At 38.4% G+C, this 21867-nt stretch overlaps 1 pseudogene; it reads left to right on the forward strand.

The window, feature by feature from the left end:
* Positions 1-19852: 19852 nt before the first annotated feature.
* LOC127487197 (U2 spliceosomal RNA) lies at positions 19853-20013 on the forward strand (annotated as a pseudogene).
* The last annotated feature ends 1854 nt before the right edge of the window (positions 20014-21867 follow it).

The raw sequence follows: 21867 nt of genomic DNA on the forward strand, positions 1-21867 counted from the left end.
AGAACACTTAAGATAAGAATTTGAACCTTCCACATCAGCACAATTTTTAAGGCTCAGTAATCATAAGCATGGTGAAAAGTCCCCTCCAGAGTAAAATAAATCATTGCCTCTCCATACCTAAGAGGAAAGCACACTGCCTAGACACAGCATATTCCACACCTGTGGACATTGCTTTGATCAATACATATCAGTGTGTGGGGTGGCTCCTGGTTAGGCTTGGTCCAGGTGCTTATTTGAAGAGACATAAGAATGTCTTGAGAAAACACTCATTAGAAGTATAAAAGGAAGAGACATAGACAAAGGTGAGCAGAGAAGCAAGATTTATTTAAAGTGAAAGTATATATTCAAGAGGCATACTCAAGCGCAGGCAAATTCAAGAGAAAGAACTGTAACAACAAGGTTCAGGGTCATTTGTAAACCGTCTGGAGTCATGGGAGTGGTGTCTGGATAGGGGCTTACTTGAATATCCAAAGGGGATGCAGTTTAGGCAGCACATAGGTACTGCCCATTTCTGTGTCTTTTTTTGGAAATATCAGATGTCACAACATCAAATGCATGATGGCAGTGGAGTGTCAACCATGGTAATTTTATTACAAGTACGAATGTCACGTCAAGGAGACACAATCATAATCATATTGGATATTACCAGCAGGCACCAGTTTTAAACTGAAAAATTGTGGAACTTGTGGTTTCTGCTACACAGAAGTCTGGGGTAGGTGGCTGCTGGTACATAGAAAGGACAGTGCATAGGAAAAGAGGGATTTGATTTGGGCAGCAGGCTGCTAGCTGGTGCTCTCATGTGTCTCAGCTTGGCCAGAGCTGCTGTACTGGTTGGTCAGGGCTGTCACAAGGGCCAACCAAGATTAGCCAAGCTTAGCTCCTCTCTGCCTGTTGCTACTTCCCTACCTAAATAGCCACATGACTTGAAAGGTTGCTAGCACCCGTAGCAGAAGAGGGCGTATAATGTGTTTTGCTGTGGTGCAAGCAGATCTGCCCCTTGAACCACACAATCATGGAATAAGAGATATCAATCGTGGGCAAAGATGCCCTGAGAAATATGGAACTTATGGCAAGCCCTAGTAGGAGAATCACAATGAAATCCTCCAATGTGAAGAAAACCATACCTTCTACAGTAGAATTAGACACCCCTGGGAGAAAAAGCCTAGAGTTTTATTGCTACCTGGTAGAAGCCAAACACTGGATAATGGAACAGTAAGTAATTATGTATCTAGAAATGTGTCATGAACTGGATTCTCTCATGTCAAATAAATCCTAAAGGCAGACAGATCCGTTATGATGGAAGGAGTATATCCCAGATCATGCACAAGCAGGAGCAGATAGTGCAAACAAGTGACATAAACAGATACTCCCTCAACCTGAGGGGACTCAGCCACTACTGTTCCAGGGCACCTTCCTCAGTGCACATCCATGATCACAAGGATAATTTCTTTTTTAAATACTTTTTAAATACTGTCCGTACCTGTGCCTTACAAATAAATAAATAAAACTTTAATAAATAAAATATAAAAGATCTGGGTACAGGAGTACTATAGAAGTGAATTTCAAAAATAGATTTAGAGATAAGGTTTATTTGGTGCAAAATTTTTTGAGATTCATACGTAATTTCTTCATAACATACCTTTTCCATGATTTTTTAAAATCACTAATAGGAGTATAAAAATAAATACATCCTCCCGCACCTATGGAAAGTCAGACCCTGATATCTGTGCCAAGATCACTATACCCTTGGCACAGCCATATATGCCCATACACCATGCTCATCTCGGGGAAGAACATTTTGCTAAGTCCCTAATCTGTAGACCCAAACACAAAATTCTGTTTCTAAAATAATACCATGTACCATACCTTATGTTTTGCTTTGACAGCTGAACTGAAACAGTCATTGCCTCCCCGAATTTTAAGTGGAGAATTTTTCACTGCTACCTTTATGAGTTTCTCATTTTTAAAGTGGACAAACCTGGCCAACACCACAACCTTAAACAATTTTCCTAGTACATGTACCAACCACTGCGGACACATTCTTCACGAAGAAACTCTGGCTTCTCCACGCTCGGGTTTGGCCAAGGAGACATCCTGCCAGGCATATGGAGAAAGACCAGAGTCCTCTAACAACAGTATGAGGACTATTTCCCATCCAGGGATGAGTGACTTCTGACAGGAGTTTGCAGGTTTGGCAAGACATTGCACAGATCAGGCCAAACCAAACACTGAGCCAAAAATGCTTCTTGAATAACCTACCATGGGCCCACTGCAACCGTCTCTGGCTGGTAATGAAAGAGCACTGGAACAGTGCTGCACATTCTGTACAGAGGATGTGCCTCAGCCAGGTGGAGGGAAGGATGACAGGACCACGGGGACACTGTTCCAGGCGCCTGATCTGGAGAGTACACTCTAAATTTTTCCAGGGCCGCGTAATGCCAGAGACATTTTGATCCTGCCTTTGAGGAAATACTTTGGGCATAAGTGGCTTTTGTGACCCGTATGTCTAAATATTTTCCCTTTTAGGCTAGAAGAGAAGAAACCTTGTTTTCACATCTCTGTAAAGTGAAAAAAATTAAAGAGAAAATGTAACTCCCAAATGTATCCTGCCAGATCCTTCCATCTTACCTTCTAATTTCTTGTTCCTCAATTGTAAAGTCTGTTTAGGAACCATGTTCTTTCCATCTTGCATAGTGACAAGCACATTATTCATGCATAATAAGTAAATATTCATGTGATTTATATATCTGCTTTTGCTAATTTACTTTAATGCTTCTTGAATTTCTGTCTCCAATAAGCCTTTCGTGGATTACATCTCAACCTGCACTTGCAACAGCTTTTGTATTACTTCTCTTCACTGGCATGAATAATTGACAGCTGTTTGTACATTTACTTTAAAAGTATGTGATGGGAGCTGGCATTGTGGTGTAGCAAGTTAAGTCTCTGCTTGGGATGCCCACATCCCATATCAGAGTTCCTGGGGTCAAGCCTCAACCACTCTCCTGATCCAGTTTCCCACTATTGTACCTGGGAGGCAGCAGATGATAACCCAAGTGCCTGGATCCCTGTCACCTGTATGGAAGATTCAGAAAGAGTTCCTTGCTCCTGGCTTTGATCTGATACAGCCCTAGCTATTGTGAGCCTTTGCTAAGAAAACCAGTGGATATTAAGAGTTCTCTCTTTCTCTCTCTCTCTCATCTCCGTGCGTGTATTTGTATTTATGTCCCTTTTCTATCGCTCTGCCTTTCAAATACATAGATAAGTAAATAAATTTAAAAAAAAAAAAAAGTAGGTGGCAGTAGCAAAAAGCTGGCTTGGAAGTGGAACAGCCAAGATCCTAAGAGGCACTCTGATATGGAATGTGGGTGTCCCAAGCTGTTGACTAGCCCACTGTGCCACAACTGCTCCAAAAAATTCTTGTAACTGAATCAGTATGGTTTTTCCAAGTAAATATATTAGGATTCACTTTAATACAAATCATCTTTGCTCTATTCCTTTCATTCAAAAAGGAAGAGCCAAAAAATATTACAATCAGTTAACTCTAACAAAGAGGTCAGTTATTTTGTGCTGTGTTTCTTCATGCTTTTGGGGAACTCCAAATTACCATATTTTGCAACTATCATTTTATTATCATCTCAGTAAAAGTTCAAAGATTCTGACCCTTTTCACATGTAGCAAATGAAAATTAAAGGCTTCACCCCAGATCACTCCACTCACCAAGGAGCTAAGATTTCACCCACATCCACTTTCCAGTGGCAAAAAAGCTTGAGGAAAAAAATATATATGTATACACATATATACAATTTAATCAAAGGAAAAAATGTTCTGACATTTTCCTATGTTTTTATTTTGTAACAGTATCTAATATTTTATAACCAGTTATAGTTTACACATTGTTTTCATACATTATTTTAGGTCTCAACCAGAACTCTAAGAAGTATGTGTTCTTACAGCTCTTTTGTAGACATAGAAACTGAAGCCAAATATCCGATCACAGTCAGAAAGCTTGTTCTTGACCAAGCTCGCAAGGTGCAAAAGAGATTAGGCTGCTTAGAGCTCCCTTCTGGTGGATGAGACTCAAAAAGAAAACACATGGTTTTAAAAAAGAAGGAGGCAAATGGAGTCTGAAAACACATTATAAATTCTGACTGTGCCTCTGAAAGAATATTGTTGGTGGAAAACACAGAATTCAGACATGAATGTGAACATTTCAACTTCTAAGGAAGTTTTAAAAAAATGAGAAGGAAGTTTAAAAAAAAATTAGTAGTATTAATGCTACAGCAGGAATGTTAAGTCCTGCAAAACAATGTAGAATTAAAACACCACAATTCCAGATACTGCATGGATAGCCCTATATTACTGCTTCTCGTAATTGCTCACTAATATTTCTACTGTAGTCAAGTTAAAACAAAAGATTAATAGAATTTGAGTGCAATGGTAAGACTGCTGAAAGACATGACAGTTTGAAAGAGGTAGGTGAGGAAATGACAAAGATATCAAACAGTGGAAAAACTGGGAGTCTGGATGTTGATTGTGACTGAAAAGAAAATTGTGAGCCACTTTAAACTGATAATCTTTTATAACAATGCCAACTGTGTCAGTTGAAGTTACCAGTGAATTTCTTGCCCAGCTAAATCTGAATGAAACATGAACCCACAATTCCGTAGGCATGGAGGTATTAAGCCAGCCCATGGTCCTGGTCCACTTCATCTTCCACTTCCACATATATTGTCTCAGTATTTCAGAGTCAACTGAATTGTGAATTCATACCTTTTACTGGCTTCCAAAAGATAATATGTATTAACTTTAAAAAAATCCTACTCAAACTGATTATCATGAGCAGTGGAGACTTTTATTAAATAATTCAAAAGAGGAGGGCAAGATACAACTCAAATTTAAAAATCCTCTTGCAGACATCTTTTTCTCAAAAATTTTCTGCCAATCATTGGATTTGAGAATCCTTTCTTGGACCCTTGTCCAGCCTACAGGGCATCAAGTCTCCAAATCTTCCTGGCTGTTCTTACTGCCTCCGACTTTCTTCTTATTTCTTGTTTTCTTCCCCTCCATCTTAAAAAAGCAAAATTTTTTCTTCTCTTGGTTTAACAATTTTATGACTGTCTTTTGATGTTGGAATGCTCCTATATTCTCATCACCCAATTCATCAGTTTATTCAAACACCTTCACTCCCTAATTGTTCTTCATCACAGAAATAAGAAAGGAATTGGCTACAGTTATAACTAACCAAATGACACTGGACAGCCATTAGTTTCAAAATATATGCGTATATTTCCAAAATAAGTGGTTTAGATAATTTATGATCTGTCCTATGCATTTAATAGTCACCATTGTTTTACAAGCAAGTTTCTGATAAGTATCCAAGTCATGATAAGCAACCAAAATTCATCATGCAAAGTCTTGAACAGTAATTAATAACAAAGTATCTGGAGCTAAACATTTGACATTGAAATGCAGTTTAAGCAAGTTACCCAGTCTCTCTGGCCTCAATTTCTTCATATGCAATATGGAATGGTAATAATTGTTTCCATCTCAAAGGGTTATCATTTGGATAAAATGGGTTAACACATAATAAAGTCCTTAGAACATTGCTCAGTCCCACAGTAAGTACTGAATAAATGTAGCCATTATTAGAACTCTTTAAAAATTCTTATCTGTTTATTTGAGAGGCAAAGAGACAGAGAGATCTCCTACACATTGGTTCAGTCCACAGATACTCACAACAACTGGAGCAGGGCCAGACCAAAGGCCAGAATCAGGATCTCAATCCCAGTCTCTGTCAAGGGTGGCAGAAATTCAACGACTCAATCCATGACCAGCTGCCTCCAATGGTGTGCATTAGCAGGAAGCTGGAGGCAGGAGCAGGAGGAGGGAATCAAACCCAAGTGCTCCAAAATACAACACAGGCATCTTAACGGATAGGCTAAATAAGCAACTGTCCCCAGAATTATTTTAACACACTCCAGATGGCATCTTTCTTCTTTACTTCTCTCAAACACTTACTAGCTTTGCTATTTATCTGTCTGTAAGTAATGTGCTACTTTGAAATAACTTTGTCACTTTTACAAGACTATAATTTACATTTATATCTTTATTTAATGTTACATATATGCCTCTTGTTCTAGCTTATGATTTCTCTGAGGTCAACTCCCTTTTAACTTCTTTGTATCTGCCACAGTGCTCCACACTGTACCTTGCCCATTGGCATTGCTACTAATTATTAATATTTATTAGTTTATTAAAAACACCATCTATAATAAAACTAGTGTACTTTATATATTTATTTTTCCTTTTAATTTTTACATTATTTATTTATTTATCTTAAAAACAGAGAGACACAGACAGAGATAGGTACAGAGAAGTCTTCCATCTGCTGGTTCACTCCTCAAATGCCCACAATAGCTGGAGCTGGGCCAGACCAAAGCCAGGAGCCTGGAACTCAAGATAGGTCTTCCACATGGGTGGCACAGACCCAGACACTTGAGCCATAACTGCTGCCTCCCAGGGTGTACATTAGCAGGAAGCTGAAATGAGAAGCATTGCTAGGACTTGAACTCAAGCACTCAGATAAGAGATGTGTGCATCCCAAGCAGTGTCTTAAAAAATATTTATTTATTTTAAAAGCAGAGTTACAGAGAGAGAGAAAGAGAGAGTGGTTGATTTTCCATTCATTGGTTCACTCCTCAAATGGCTGCTATGGCTGTGGCTGGGCCAAGAAGATTCCGGGGGCTGGAACTCCATCTGGGTCTGCCACCTGGATAGCAGGGGCGTAAGGACTTGATCCATCCTCCATTGTGTTCCTAGGCACATTAGCAGGGAACTAGATTGAAAGTAGAGCAGCTAGGACTCTAACCAGTGCCCATAAGGGATGCCAGCATTGCAAATGGCAGCTTAACCTGCTGCACCGCAACATTAGCTCTGCAGGCAGTATCAACTGCTTCAACAAATGCCCATCTCATGTGGTTTTATATTACTAAGCTGGGTTATGACCTATCTGAGAATCATGTCAAACGGTATGTTCCAATCAGTGACTTCTATTTCCATGAACTTTTTCTCTGTCCTTGCTGAAATTCCAAATATCTTCCATCGAAAAACACAGGAGAAGCCTAAATAAACCTTAAATCCAGGGACTTGCATCTACACTCTGCATTTTTATTTTCCAGTAATTTTGCTTGCCAATGTATTTCCAACATAAAATATGCAAGTAATTGAAAAATATTACTTTTAGTTGCCATTTTAAACTCTCTTGACAAATGTAGATGTACTTTAGGATCAAAATTTTCTTTTGTTTTTCATTTTACTTGAAAGTTATTAGTTGTATGTAGCCAAGTATTAGTTGTATGTAGCTATTGTTCATGGCAATGAGAAACTCAAGGATCAGAAATTATTTTCCAGACATTTAGGTCACGCTATCTCTTCATTGCTCTACTCACATCTCTCATTTTTACCCGTACGTGTATACATTTTTACACCCCACCCTAAAATAAGTTCTCAGACTCACAGGAGACCAATTTCATGAATTAAAGGAAGTCAGCCAAAGGGAAAAGGATGAGACAATTTTAAGCCTCCAGTTCTTTTGGATCACAGAATCTGAGGCTTGAATTGCCTCCAAACACCTGCACCTAACTAGGAAAGCAAGAATGTGTTCTGTGGTGCTCTAACCAACTACTTCTTAATGAAATGGATATTGTCATTTCAATAGGATAATTTCATGGATATGCACTTGGTTAAGCAATAGTAAGTCTAGAGAATCAAATTATTGACATATCCCTTCATATCCATGAATATTAATATATATCAAGTTGTGAAGATACAGATACTCAAGGATGTTTACAGAATCACTGAAAAGAAGTAACAACAAAAGATACACAGCCTGTGGTCAAAGGCAGGCCAAATTAGAGCTTATGTGGTACAACATTAGGCCAGTATCCATCAGGCCTCGCACTGATGCCCACACCCCAGAAAATCACTTGCAGCAAGTGACAGTCTTGGGAACTTATGTTTTATAAGCATAATGAGAGAAGAAAATTAGTGGTCAGAATCTAATAGTATATGAAAGATGGCAGGGATGCTAGGATGTCTATTTCCAATAGAACTTAAACTATGTTTAAGCCTTTCTTGTTAGTAGTTGAGGTCCAAAATAATAATTAAAATCTTCCACAAATGATTCTGTAAGATGCTGGACCCAAAAAAAGGTTACCTGGCACTTAAAAAAATTTTAATTGAGGCATAGAATTGAGGCAAATATTCTTCCCATCTATGCCCAAGACCCTAGATCATCTTGATTGCTCAAGAGCTCTGGCTTGAGAGGAAAATATATTTGGCTATTTCCCTTGAAGTAGCAACAATGCATCTTCTCAGGTAGCAATTCTATATACTTAGGAGCTAGAAAACAAGAATGAAATCACCTGGGGCCAGAGCTGTGGCATAGCAGGTAAAGCTGCTGCCTGCAGTGCCAGCATCCTGTATGGGTGCCAGTTCGAATCCTGGCTTTCCACTTCTGATCAAGTTCTCTGCTATGGCCTGGAAAAGCAGTAGAAGATGGCTCATGTCGCTGGGCCCCTGACCCATGTGGGACATCCAGAAGAAGCTCCTGGCTTTTGGCTTCAGATTGGCGCAGCTCCAGCTGCTGCAGCCATCTAGGTAGTGAACTATCAGATGGAAGACCTCTCTCTCTGTCTCTCTCTCTGTGTATCTCTTTCTTTCCCTCTGCTTCTCTGTAACTCTGCCTTTCAAATAAATTAAAAAAAAACTTCTAAAAAAAAAAGAATAAAAAGACCAAGCATCAAATGACAACTGCATCTAAAATATAAACATCTGAGATACTCTCTTGAAAACTACACGGAAATAACCTTACAACTGGGATACTCATTGAGAATGACATATTGAAATCCTGTTATGCAGGTAGAGACTAACAACTTGGCAAATGTGTGTATAATGAGTTTGGTTAAGACACGACTTGGGACTCCTGCATCACTTATTGGAGTGCTGCTTCAAGTCCCAGCAACTCTCCTTCCAATCACACAGGAGACCTGGATGTGTTTCCTGGCTCCTGGATTCAGCCTGACCCAGTCCAAGTGTTGCAAGCATTTGGGGAGTGAGCCAGTAATGGAAGATCCCTCTCTGTCTCCCTTTCTCTCCCTCTTTCTCTGTCACTCTGATTTTCAAATAAATAAATAAACTTTTAAAAAATTTTTTAAGCTAACAAAGTAAATCATCTTTCTCACCCCAAATTCAGAAATGATTGAAAGATAGAAACAGGATTTAGGTGCAAGGAAAATAAAACATTTTTGTCACTAATTTTTTTTTTTTTTCAGAAATATGGCTCTAACAGTCAGTGATCATGAGCCTTCTCATACTAGGTCTTCAAATTAAATTGAGTTTCTACCCAGTCACAGAAAATGTGGACACTGCAGACCTCCTGAACAGAAGAGACTGGAATTAAAGGAAGCCCATGAGAGAATGTGTGTTATCTGTATGCAGATCCAGAAAGGAAAGATCTAGGCTACATAGGTAAAATTCTCTCCAAACTCACCTGTCTCCTGAGGAGCACAGAAGAGAATGTGGGATAAGACGCCAAGTATTCCACTGTTTGGAATTCCTTACACATGAAAAGACTGAGGCCTGTGTGAAGAAGTCTTCCCCACCATCAGCAATGTGCAAAGAGCCTAGCCCTGAGCCCGTCATGTGTCAAACTACAGAGCAATTTACCATACTCCAGACTTGCTACCAGTATAAGTTAGATTCCAATAAATATTTGTCTTCTTGGGTCCCAAAACTCAGTATACACTGGATATACACCCATCTCTATTCTTCTTCCTTTTTCAGTGGATTAGAGGAAGAAGTATACCTCCTAAAAATGAAAGTTGATGATAAAGAAGGGCACTTGGTAACTCTGCAATTACAAAGTTGATTTAAAAACAGATTACTACCTGAAATTAAATGATCCACAGAGGTGATGACAGAGGAGTAACACATAGAGATTCAGATTCAAAATAACTTTTATCAAGTGTCAAGCACTAAGTTAAGATTTTCACAAATGCTTCCATTAATATAATTCAATCCTTAAAACAACCACATTACCAGAAAAAAAAAAATGAGACTCAAAAGTCTTGAGTTTTTAACCTGTTCATAGACTCATAGGAATGAATAGTAGAATAATATTTTGAACTGAGTATGATCCAGACTCATTTCACTCCTTTGTACTACACATAATATATAGATATAATGAAAATTATAACTTTAAAAAGTAAATTTTGTGGACAAAAGTTAAAAATGCTTCTTTGAACTATACGATTAGATAAATCAAAATAACAAGCTTAGTGTCTAAAACCAATCATAAAGAAATTTTTAACCTTAAAGCATATTTTCAGGGAACAATTTAAAGAACTAAGAGCTCTATTATCAGTATATTTCTAAATGGTCTTTGATTCCCTTCAAATAATTGCTTATTCATCTTTCTTTAACCCTAACCTTGGAAATTTAGAAAAACTAAAGAAATTTTCCATTGACACTGCACAGATATGGTTAACCCAGTGATAATCACTCCTTCCCAGGCATTTCACGTGATGAACTTTGAATGCCAGCAGAGATAATCTATGGATCCAAACAAACATAAAACTTGAGTGTAAGGAAGCAGGCATCCCCTTTTGTGAAAGCAGAGCTCAGAGGAGCAGTACAGAGTGTTCTGAAGGTATATCGGGAACCCTTCAGCTCAGCCTGCTTTGATTGCTCCCAGAGGCTCTCCTGGCTGTTCTGGAAGATTTCTTCTCCCTTATTTTCCACCACACCACTTCCCCAAGTGATTAGAAACAAAAATCAATGCCAAGCAAGTCCATGTATGCCTGAGAGTCTTTCAAGCAGTTGGCACTTCCTGCAGCTTTCCTTGGAAACTGCATGATGCGGCTTGCCTGAGAAGTTTTAATTTGAATTAAGCAATAATTTGAAATTTGGATTGGTTCAGTCTCAAGAGTACTTCTAGCTTCTTACTTGGAAACAACAAATTATTTTTGCATTTTGGAGATGTTTTTACATACTCTAAAACATAAATGGAATAAGCAGTGATTTGAACAACATTATCTGAGAAACATCACATAAGTTTAAATTACTACATTTTTTTGCCCTTTTTGATTGCCTTGGCACGTTTCACCTTTCATCCACCTTACATGATATATTCATTGTTGAAATCTTTTATTTGAGTTGGAAACTTAAAATAAATTATCTCTGGAAGGCTGTGACAATACATGTTATCCAGGAAATGACAAACGGGGAAAGAATGTATGTATGTAAAGAAGCTGCATCTTGTATTGAAGAATCAAGATGAATTCCTTTATGCAGCTGGATATTTTTCATCTGTAAGAGCAGAGACTGAGGGGGAGATATGCATGGAACATCGAAGTCAACAAAATCATCTCATGTCCTTTACTTTGTGAGTTTGCCAAGGGTTACTTTCCTAACATAGCCTTGTGTGCCATGCCATGCCTCCTGTTTCTAAGGATCCAAAGTACAAAGCTATGTGTTTTCCTGGGTCTCTCCTGTGTCCCTTTTTGTGAACATACCTGACTATCATATAAGAGAACAGAGAACAGAAGAAGTATGAGCATATCCAAGAAAGACCTGAGAGGGTCCTAATCTCTCACCTCAGGCTGATGTTCATTCTCTGCACAAGCAAAATAAAAGCTACAACACAGTTGTACTACCAAAGCACAGAAGGCTTGCTCCAATTTACAGTCCCTCAACAAAGGCAGGAGACATACTGCCTCAAGGCATAAAAGCAAATCTCCATCCAACCATTACCTGATCACAGAGTTAGCAGACTCCAGTGACCACACATTATAAGGAATAACAACTTAACAGAATTAGCTCAGCAAAGCCACTAAACAAGCAGACCATCAGTAACTACTACAAAAATAAGCAGGTATGAAAATGCACCTCAGAGGGAGGATATAAATTCCAGTGTTGCTTCATGATGTTATGCTAACTGCCCCGTTTTCAGCTATAAAAAATAATGAGACACACACAAAAGCCAGAAGGCAATTCAAACAAACTGTCTGCTAAGAAGTCCAGACTGCAAGTTTACTAGATAAAGACTTTAAATCAGCTATTATCAAAATAAATAAACAAAACTTTGGCTAAAGAACTAAATAAAATTACAAGAAAGAAAATGTGGCACACAATGGAATTATTATTCATTATTCAGTTATAATAAAGAATGAAATCCTAATGTTTGCAGCAAAATGGATGGAGCTGGAGATCACTGTGTTAAATGAAAGAAACCAGACACAAAAAAGACAAATGTCACATGTTCTTTCTCAGAGGGGGAAGTTTAAAAATAAAGTCTATCTGAAATTAGAACAGTGATTACTAGAGGCTGGGAAGGGTGAGGGAAGGAGTGGGGAAGACAGAGATTAGATAATGAGTACCAAAACACAGGCAGATAAAAGTAAGAGTTTCTAGTGTCCCATAGCACACTAGGGTAGCTATAGTTCACAACTACCAATATATTGTATAAGGAACTGGAAAAGAGGTACTAGTAAGCTTCAAAAATTAAGAAAATATAAGGGAATGGAAAAGGCAGTTGCTAGGTTTGATCAGTTTATGCTGTATACATGTGTTGAACTATTGAAATGTACCCCCATAAAAATGTACAGTATTACAAGATAATAAAAAAAAAATTTTTTTACAGGCAGAGTTAGTGAGAGAGAGAGACAGAGACAGAGAGAAAGCTCTTCCTTCTGTTGGTTCATCCTCAAATGGCTGCTACATCCAGCGCTGCGCCAATCTGAAGTCAGGAGCCAGGTGCTTCCTCCTGGTCTCCCACATGGGTGCAGGTGCCCAATCACTTGGGTCATCCTCCACTGCCTTCCCGGGCCACAGCAGAGAGCTGGACTGGAAGAGGAGCAACGGGGACTAGAACCTGGAGCCCATATGGGAAGCCAGTGCCGCAGGCAGAGGATTAGCCAAGTGAACAACAGAATCAGAGAGAAAGCAGAGACAGAGATCTTTCCTCCATTCACTCTACAAATGCCTGCAATATCCAGGGCTAGGTCAGCCAGGCTGAAGTGAGGAGCTCAGACCTCCATACAAGTCTCCATGTGGGTGGCAGAGGCCCAAGCACTTGATGGCCCATTGCCTCTCGGGATGCATTAACAGAAACTGGATTGGAAGTGGAGCAGCTGGACATGAACTCACTCTGATATGGGATGCTGGTGTCCCAAACAACTGCTTAAAAGGCTGCACCACAACGCTCAGTCCTCAAGTTGCTTTAATTAAAAAGTATAAACATGATAGATAAGCAAATGGAGAATGTAAATAAAAATATAAAAATTATTTTAAAAATAAAAAAGAAATTCTGGAGTTGAAAAGTACAATAATTGATAAATGCACTAAAGAGGCTCAAAAGCAGTTTGAGCTGGCAGAGTAAGGAATCAACTTGAAGATAGGACAAGTGAGATGATCCACTGTGAGAAGCAGAAAAAAGAAAGAGCAAAGGAGGAAGAAGAAAAAAAAAATCCTCAGAGACAAGTTTGGCATTATCAACTATGCCAACATACACATAATTAGCATTCCAAAGGATAGAAAAGATAAAATTGACAGAAAAGGTATTCGAAGAAATAATGACTGAAACATCCTAAAGTTGATAATAAACATTACTTTACACATCCAAGTACCTTCACAAATCACAATCAGGAAAAGGGAAAGAGATCCAGACCTAGATACAGCATAATCAAACTGTCCAGAGACAACCTAAAAAGAAAACTTTCAAAGCAGACAGTTGTCTCAGTATAGACAAGTGATCCACAGTGGGCTGCTCATCATAATGGAGGCCACGTGGCAGTAAAGTGGCACACTCAAAGTGCTGAAAGGAACCACGAAGGCACTCTTTAGCCAAATAGTCCTTCAAAGACGAAGAAACTAATATATCCCCAGACAAACAAAAAAATAAGACTATGCAGCCTCCTAATACACAATAAATGAAGTCTTACGGGCTGAAATGAAAGAACACTGGATAGAAACTTGAATCCACACAAATAAATTTTTAAAAAAAGAAAAATTAAACGTATAAGCAAATGTAAAATATAAGATACATCCAAGTTTCATTTGCAACTCGTTTCTTCTCTTGTCTAATTAAAAAAAAAAACCTGCATGAAACAATAACTACAAATAACTTAGATAAAACTATTGATGGGCTTATAATGTTTAGAGATACCGTTTTATGACAATGGCACAAAGAAGTGAGAAGAACATGGAGCTTTATGGGAGCAAAGTCTTTGTACACTATTGAAATTAATTTGGTATTACTGTGAATTAGACAGATATAAATTTAGATGTTAACTGTCATCTCCCAGGAAAACTCCTAAGTAATAAGTTTAAAAACAAAGTAGAAGAAATAATAATGAATTTAAAATGGGACAATAGGAATGGCATTGTGGCATGGCAGGTAAATTCTCTACTTGCAACACTGGTACCACGTGTGGGCACCAGTTCATGTCCCAGCTGCTGCACTTCTGATTCAGCTCCCTGCTAATGGCCTACAAAAAAAACAGCAGATGATAGCCCAAATTATTGGGCTCCTGCCATCTACATAGGAGACCTGGATGAATCTCCTGGCTCCTTTCTTTGGTTTAGCCAGCCCTGGCCATTGCAGCCATCTAAGAAGTGAACCAGAGGGTGGAAGATCACTCTGTGCCTGTCTCTCTCTGTAACTCTGATTTTCAAATAAATAAATAAGTCTTTAAAAATAAAATGATACATAGAAATCTGTATAACACAAAAGAAAACATTAATAGAGGAACAGAGTAACAGACATAAAAATGGAAAATATAAATCTTACATTAAATGTAAATAGATTAAATACTCCAACCAAAAGCAAGCATTAAAAAAAAATGTGGGGTGGGCATTGTTATGCAGTGAGTTAAACTGCCTGTGTGACCATGGCATATTGTATTGAAATGTCAGTTTCAGAACGATCCAACATGGGAAGCGGGATACACAGCAGACTCATAGAATGGCAGATTCCTAAACAGCACTCTGGCCTCAGAATCAGCCCTTAAGGCATTCGGATATGGCTGAAGAGCCCATGAGAGCATTTTAGGCATGGAAAGCCAAGACACTTTGGCAAAAATAAATAAATAAATAAATAAATAAATAAATAAATAAAAGATCTCTGCAAGTGAGATCCCAGTGGAAAGAATGGGGCCATCAAAGAAGGCGGTACCTTTCTCTGAAGGGAGGAGAGAACTTCCACTTTGACTATGACCCTGTTGGAATAAGATCGAAGTCAGTGAACTCAAAAGGCTTCCATAGCCTTGGCAACTCATGACTAGAGCCTAGGGACACTACTGACGCCATAAACTAGAGTGTCAAATTGTGAAGTCAACAACAGGAGTCACTGTGCACTTACTCCTCATGTGGGATCTCTGTCCTTAATGTGTTGTCTAATGTGAATTAATGCTATAACTAGTACACAAACAGTATTTTACACTCTGTGTTTCTGTGTGGGTGCAAACTGATGAAATCTTTACTTAATATATTCTAAATCGATCTTCTGTATATAAAGAGAATTGAAAATGAATCTTGATGTGAATGGAATGGGAGAGGGAGCAGGAGATGGGAGGGGTACGAGTGGGAGGGAAATTATGGGGGGGGCATTGTAATCCATAAACTGTACTTTGGAAATTTATATTTACTAAATAAAAAAAATGTTTAAAAAAGAAATGTCAGTTTCAGTCCTGGCTACTCCATTTCCAATTCTTCTTCCTGCTAATATGCCCAAGAATGCAGTGGAAGATGGTTCAAGCACTTAGGTCTCTGCCACCCATGTTTGGGACAGGTGGAGTTCCTGGCTTCTGCCTTCAATTCTGGTTGATACAGCCATCTAATGAGTGATCCAGTGGATAGAAGCTAGATCTCTCAAGTAAGGAGAAAGATAGCTGAATAGGGAAATAGATGTGCTGATACTGACCAGGGGAAGATAGCAGAAGAACTGTATTCCCAGAGGAGAGTAGAAGAAAGTTTGCAATGGAAATTCTACAAAAAGAAGCAGAATGCTGTGGAGCAGCATGGAAACTGCAGAAGTGCAGCAGTGACTGTGGACACCACCCACAACTCCCACAGGTTCTGAGAGTGAGGTGAAGGAAGACTGCAGCATGCTGCTGGTGATGTTGCATTAGGGAGAACCTTGCAGATTGCACTGTATTTGAGTTCAGCCAACAGCCCAAACAGGGAGCAGGGGCCCAACCAAATCCAGCAAAGGAAACTTTTTCCCCACCCTCCCACAAGGGCACTTGGCCACCAGCAGGAAGAAGGCACCATCTTGACAAAAGTAGAAGCAGCAGCAGCTCTCACGTGTGACAGAGGGAAAATTCCACATTTCCTACTGGGTTTGAGTCTGGCTAGGAGGGTTGATGGGGGCTGGGCACCCACTTAGGATTGTGAGGTGATCCCATCCTCTCAACCACCTTCTCAATTCAGGTCTCAAACTGCCAAGGCTAAGCACGATCAGCTGGCTGTAGAAACAATTCTCCTCCCTCTGCAGACAGCGCAGGCTCACAGAGCTGTCAGGGGATCTTCTGTACCTTGTGACTATGGGAGTCTTATGCTTTGTAACTGTGGGAATTCTGTGACTGCACAATATGGTGTAGGGTGTAGCTGGTGTCTGAACAATCACTGTGTCTGGCATCAGAGGCTCAGAGCTCCCTGACTGCCTGAGGTGGGTCATGGCAAATGGGTGCCATACTCACATTGAAGACTGAACACATTCTTTGTGTGGTTCATGCACCAGCATGGGTGAAGGTTATACCCACCGTGAGTTAACCATGGGCATTGATCACCCTGGAAGAGAGGAGGTACAGCTGTTATTACACCAACAGAATGTGATCATACCCTCCCCATACTGATGATAGTAGGGATTTACCATGCCAAACTTGGATGACACCCTATATTCTTACTCTGCACTTGAACACTGACCAGAATTCCCAATCCCCGCCCAGCACACACCTCTGGATATTCAATGAAAGAGCAGACACTCCACTAATCCAAAGTGGCATAGTTCAAAAATAAAACTCTTCAATGGAGAAAATCAGCAAGTGTTTCACGAATGCCTAAAAATAAATGCAGAAATACAAGTAATAAGAACAAGGAAAGAAACATGACTCCCTCAAAAGAGCACAACATTTCAGTATTAAAATGTGAAGATGAAGAGATTTATGAGATGCCTGAAAATGAATACAAAAGAATGATCATAGAGTTACTGAGAAAAAATGAGAATAAAATTCATGAGTTAAAGATATCTATACCTGACATGGATAAAAAGTTTTTCCATGAGAGTGATATTTTGAAGAGAAATCAAACTAAAGTAGTGGAAGCAAATAATTTGATGTGTCAAATATAAATATAGTGGAAAGCCTTAACAACAGACTTGATGAGGCAGAAGAAAGAATATCTGAGCTAGAAGACAAATCTTTGGAAACATCTCAGCCAGACCAAAAAAGAAGAAAAAGAATGAAGAGGAGGAGAAGGAAGAAGAGGAGGAGGAGATTAGAAAAATTAAAAACAATGCTGGAGATTTATTGAAGATGTATAGATATTTTCAAAAAACCCAACATATGGGTCTTAGAAATTCTTATAGGTGTCTAAAGAGAGAATGGATTAGAAGACCAATTCAGTGAAATAATTACAGAAATTATCCCTAATTTGGGGAAAGAAAGAACATCCAAGTACAGGAATCACATAGAACTTCTGGTCAAACTTTCAACAATAAAACATAAGGAAAAGATTGTAAAATGTGCACAATAAAAATGCCAGATTAACTTCAGATGATCTCTGATTAGACTGACAGCAGATTTCTCATTAGAAACCTTAGAGTGAGAGAGAATGGAAAGACATAGTGCAAGTCACACAAAAAAAGAAGACTTTCAAGGCAGAATACGATACCCTGCAAAGCTCTCACTTATGAATGAAAGTGAAATGAAGATATTCTATAACAGAAATTGGAATAATTTTTCAATACTCATCCAGCCTTACAAGTGATGATCAAGGATGTGCTACAAATATAAATATAGAAAGATAGACATCACTATGAAAGAATGTGAAAAAGAATTTCTCCTAGTAAAAAATAAAAAGGAAATCCAAAACAAATAATAGGAATATTTATTGAAAAATGTCAGGGACAAGTCGGTACTTATCAATGCCATGGTGGGTGAGAGCTTGTACAAGAAATCCCACTTCCAATAGCTACAGAATTTTGAATATATTGGGTTAAATTTAACCAATGAGGTAGAAAATTCCTTCAATGAAAGTTATGAAATATTAAAGAAAGAAATATAAAAAGACACAAAAAATGGAAAAATCTTCCATGTTCATGGAATGGAAGAATTAATATCATCAAAACTCCATACTATCAAAAGCAATTTACAGATTCAATGCAATGCCATTCAAAATACTAAAAACATTTTTCTCAGATCTAGAAAAATGATGTTAAAATCCATATGGAAATAGAAGAGACCCCAAATTGCTAAAGCAATCTTAAACAGCAAAACTAAAGCTGGAGGCATCACAATACCAGATTTCAAGACACACCACATGGAAATTTTAATCAAAATAGCTTGGTACTGGCACAAAAATTGACATATAAACCAATGAACAGAATAGAAACTGTAGAAATCAATCCAAATATCTACAACCAACTAACCTTAGACAAAAAGGTGCTAAAATCACTTCCTGGAGAAAGGACAGTCTCTTCAACAAATAGGGATAGCAAAATTGGATTGCAACATGCAGAAGTAAGAATCAAGACCCTACCTTACACCTTATAAAAATTCACTCAAATGGATCAAGCGTTTTAATGTATGACCAGATGCCATCAAATTACTAGAGGAGAGAGAACATTGGGGAAACTGCAAAACATTGGCATAGGCAAAGAGTTCTTGGAAAAAAACCCAGAAGCACAGGTAATCAAATCAAAAATAGACTAATGGAACTACATCAAGCTAAGAATATTCTGCACTAAAAAGGAAACGTTTACCAAAGTGATAAAGCAACTGACAGAATGGGAGAAAATATTTGCAGACTGTGCAATTGGAAAGTGATTAATATCCAGAATGAAAAAACTCAACAGCAACAAGACAAACAGTCTAGTTAATAAATGAGCAAAGGATTTAAACAGGCATTTTTCAAAACAGGAAATTCAAATGACCAACAGACACATGAAAAGATGCTCAGGATTACTAGCTATCAGGGAAATGCAAATAAAAACTGCAATGAGGTTTCCCCTCACCCCAGTTAGAATGGCTCTCTTGGAGAAATCAAAAGCAATAAATGATGGCTAGAATGTGGGGGGAAAGGGTACCTAATCCAATGATGGTAGGAATGTAAACCAGTACAGCCATTGTTGAAGACAGTATGGAGATTCCACAGAAAGCTGAAAACAGATCTCCCATAAAACCCACCCCTTTCCCTCCTAGGAATTTACCCAAACAAAATGCAATCATCATATGAAAGAGTTACTTGTACACTCAGGCTTATTGCAGCTCAGTTCACAATAGCCAAGATATGGGATCAACCCGGATGCTCATCAACCAGTGACTGACAAAAGAAAATGTGGTACATACACATTATGGAATATTATTCAGTCATAAAAAATGAAATCTTGTCTTTTGCAACAAAATGGATGCAACTGGAAACGATTATTCTTATTGAAATAAGCCAGTCCCAAAAAGACAAATGCCATATCCTTTCCCTGGTCTCTGGTAACTAATAGTACACAAAATATGTAGTATAAAATTATTTGCACTACAGTCTGCATAAAAATATTCCCGTGTATAAACTATTGAGAGGAATTGCTTCTCGGCCTTTTGGCTAAGATCAAGTGTAGTATCTGCTCTTATCAGTTTAATAAGCTATTGAGAGGAAACAGCTTAATGTTTAAGTGAACTTAATTATCTTACAACACTGGAAATATTTAGATATTACATTATCATTGGTTCTACTTCATTGAAAGAAATTATGAATGACTAATGGACAAAAAAGTGTATATGGGTAAATGATAATTTATACATTCAATTATTTTATAGCTATTATCTAAATTCCCACTAAACTAGTGTCATTTTACTTTTTACTTGTTAAACTTATTTTTCAGTGAAGTACTAAGCCTTTCTACCATGATGTAAATTTAAATTATGTTTTCTCAAAGACAATTAAAAAAAAAAGAAAAGTAGAAGGGAGGAGGGTAGGAGGAAGAAAGAGAATATCATCATGTTCTTAGAATTGTATCTATAAACCATATTGAATCTGATAAAAACTTAAATGAAAATAGAAGCTAGCTCTCTCTTCCTCTCTCTCTCTTTTAAAATTTATTTACTAATTTGAAAGACAGAGGTACAGAGAAAGAAGAGAGGGAGAAAAAGAGAGATAGGGGGAGAGAGAGAGAGAATCTTCTACCCTTGGTTCACTCTGCAAATGGTTGCAACAGCCAGGGCTGCACCAGGACAAAACCAGGAACCAGGAGCTTCCTCCAGGTCTCCCTTGTGGATGCAGGTGCCCAGGCATTTGGGCCAGCCTCTGTTAATTTTCCCAGGTGCCTTAGTGAGGAGCCAGATCAGAAGTGGAGCAGCAGGGCCTCAAACAGCAGTATGGGATGCTGGCATCAAAGTTGGTATCTTTACTTGCCATGCCACAATACTGGCCCCATAAATCCTTTTTTTAAAAGGATGAAAATACACTATCTAACTATATGCTATTTGGAATATAGTTTTGAAGACACAAGCAGACAAAAAAAAAGACAAACTGTGCATGCAAATAGTAACCAAAACCAAACAAAAATGGCTATACTGATTAGCAACCAAAATGGACTTTAAGGCAAAAAAAGACATTATATAATTATATAAAATATCATTCCATCAGAAATATGTCAGGACGATGTATTTATGCACAACTGTACATTTATATATATTTTTTTGACAGGCAGAGTGGACAGTGAGAGAGAGAGAGACAGAGAGAAAGGTCTTCCTTTTTTTGTCGTTGGTTCACCCTCCAACGGCCGCCGTGGCCGGCGCGCTGCGGCCGGCGCATCGCAATGATCTGAAGCCAGGAGCCAGGTGCTTCTCCTGGTCTCCCATGGGGTGCAGGGCCCAAGCACTTGGGCCATCCTCCACTGCACTCCTGGGCCATAGCAGAGAGCTGGCCTGGAAGAGGGGCAACCGGGACAGATTCCAGCGCCTCGACCGGGACTAGAACCCGGGGTGCCGGCACCGCAGGCAGAGGATTAGCCTATTGAGCCATGGCGCCGGCCTTGTACATTTATATATTAATATGGAATTACACAATTATGTATCTAAGAATCTTAAAGTACAAGAAATTATCTCGTTATTATAGCACTATTTACAATAACCAAGAAATGGAAACAATCTAAGGGTCCATCAGGTGATTATTGGATAAAAAAATGTGATTAAGATTAAATCCATGAAAACCATCCTTTAAAAGAAATAGCAACAACTAATTCCCCAGATGCACAAAAATCAACTTTGAATACAAGAAATATAAAAAAAGCAAGGCAATATCCCAAATGTCCCAATGTCCCAAAATGGAAACAATAACAATTCAGTATCAGACTATGAATAAAGGGAGATTGATGAAATTCTGATAAAGAATTCAAAAGAATTGTAATAACATTGCTAGAAGACATATAATAAAATACAGATAGAGAATCGAACAAATTTAAGAAATTGACACATGATATGAAAGAGAAATTCAGCAGAGATATAAATATTGTAGAAGAACCAAAGAGAAATGTTAGAGATGAAGAACTCAGAAAGCCTTAACAACAGACTAGGTCATGAAGGAGAATGAATATCT

This window comes from Oryctolagus cuniculus, chromosome 9 (genome assembly GCF_051225735.1).
Source record: "Oryctolagus cuniculus isolate XC-2025 breed Fujian yellow rabbit chromosome 9, ASM5122573v1, whole genome shotgun sequence".
Taxonomy (NCBI): Eukaryota; Metazoa; Chordata; class Mammalia; order Lagomorpha; family Leporidae; genus Oryctolagus; species Oryctolagus cuniculus.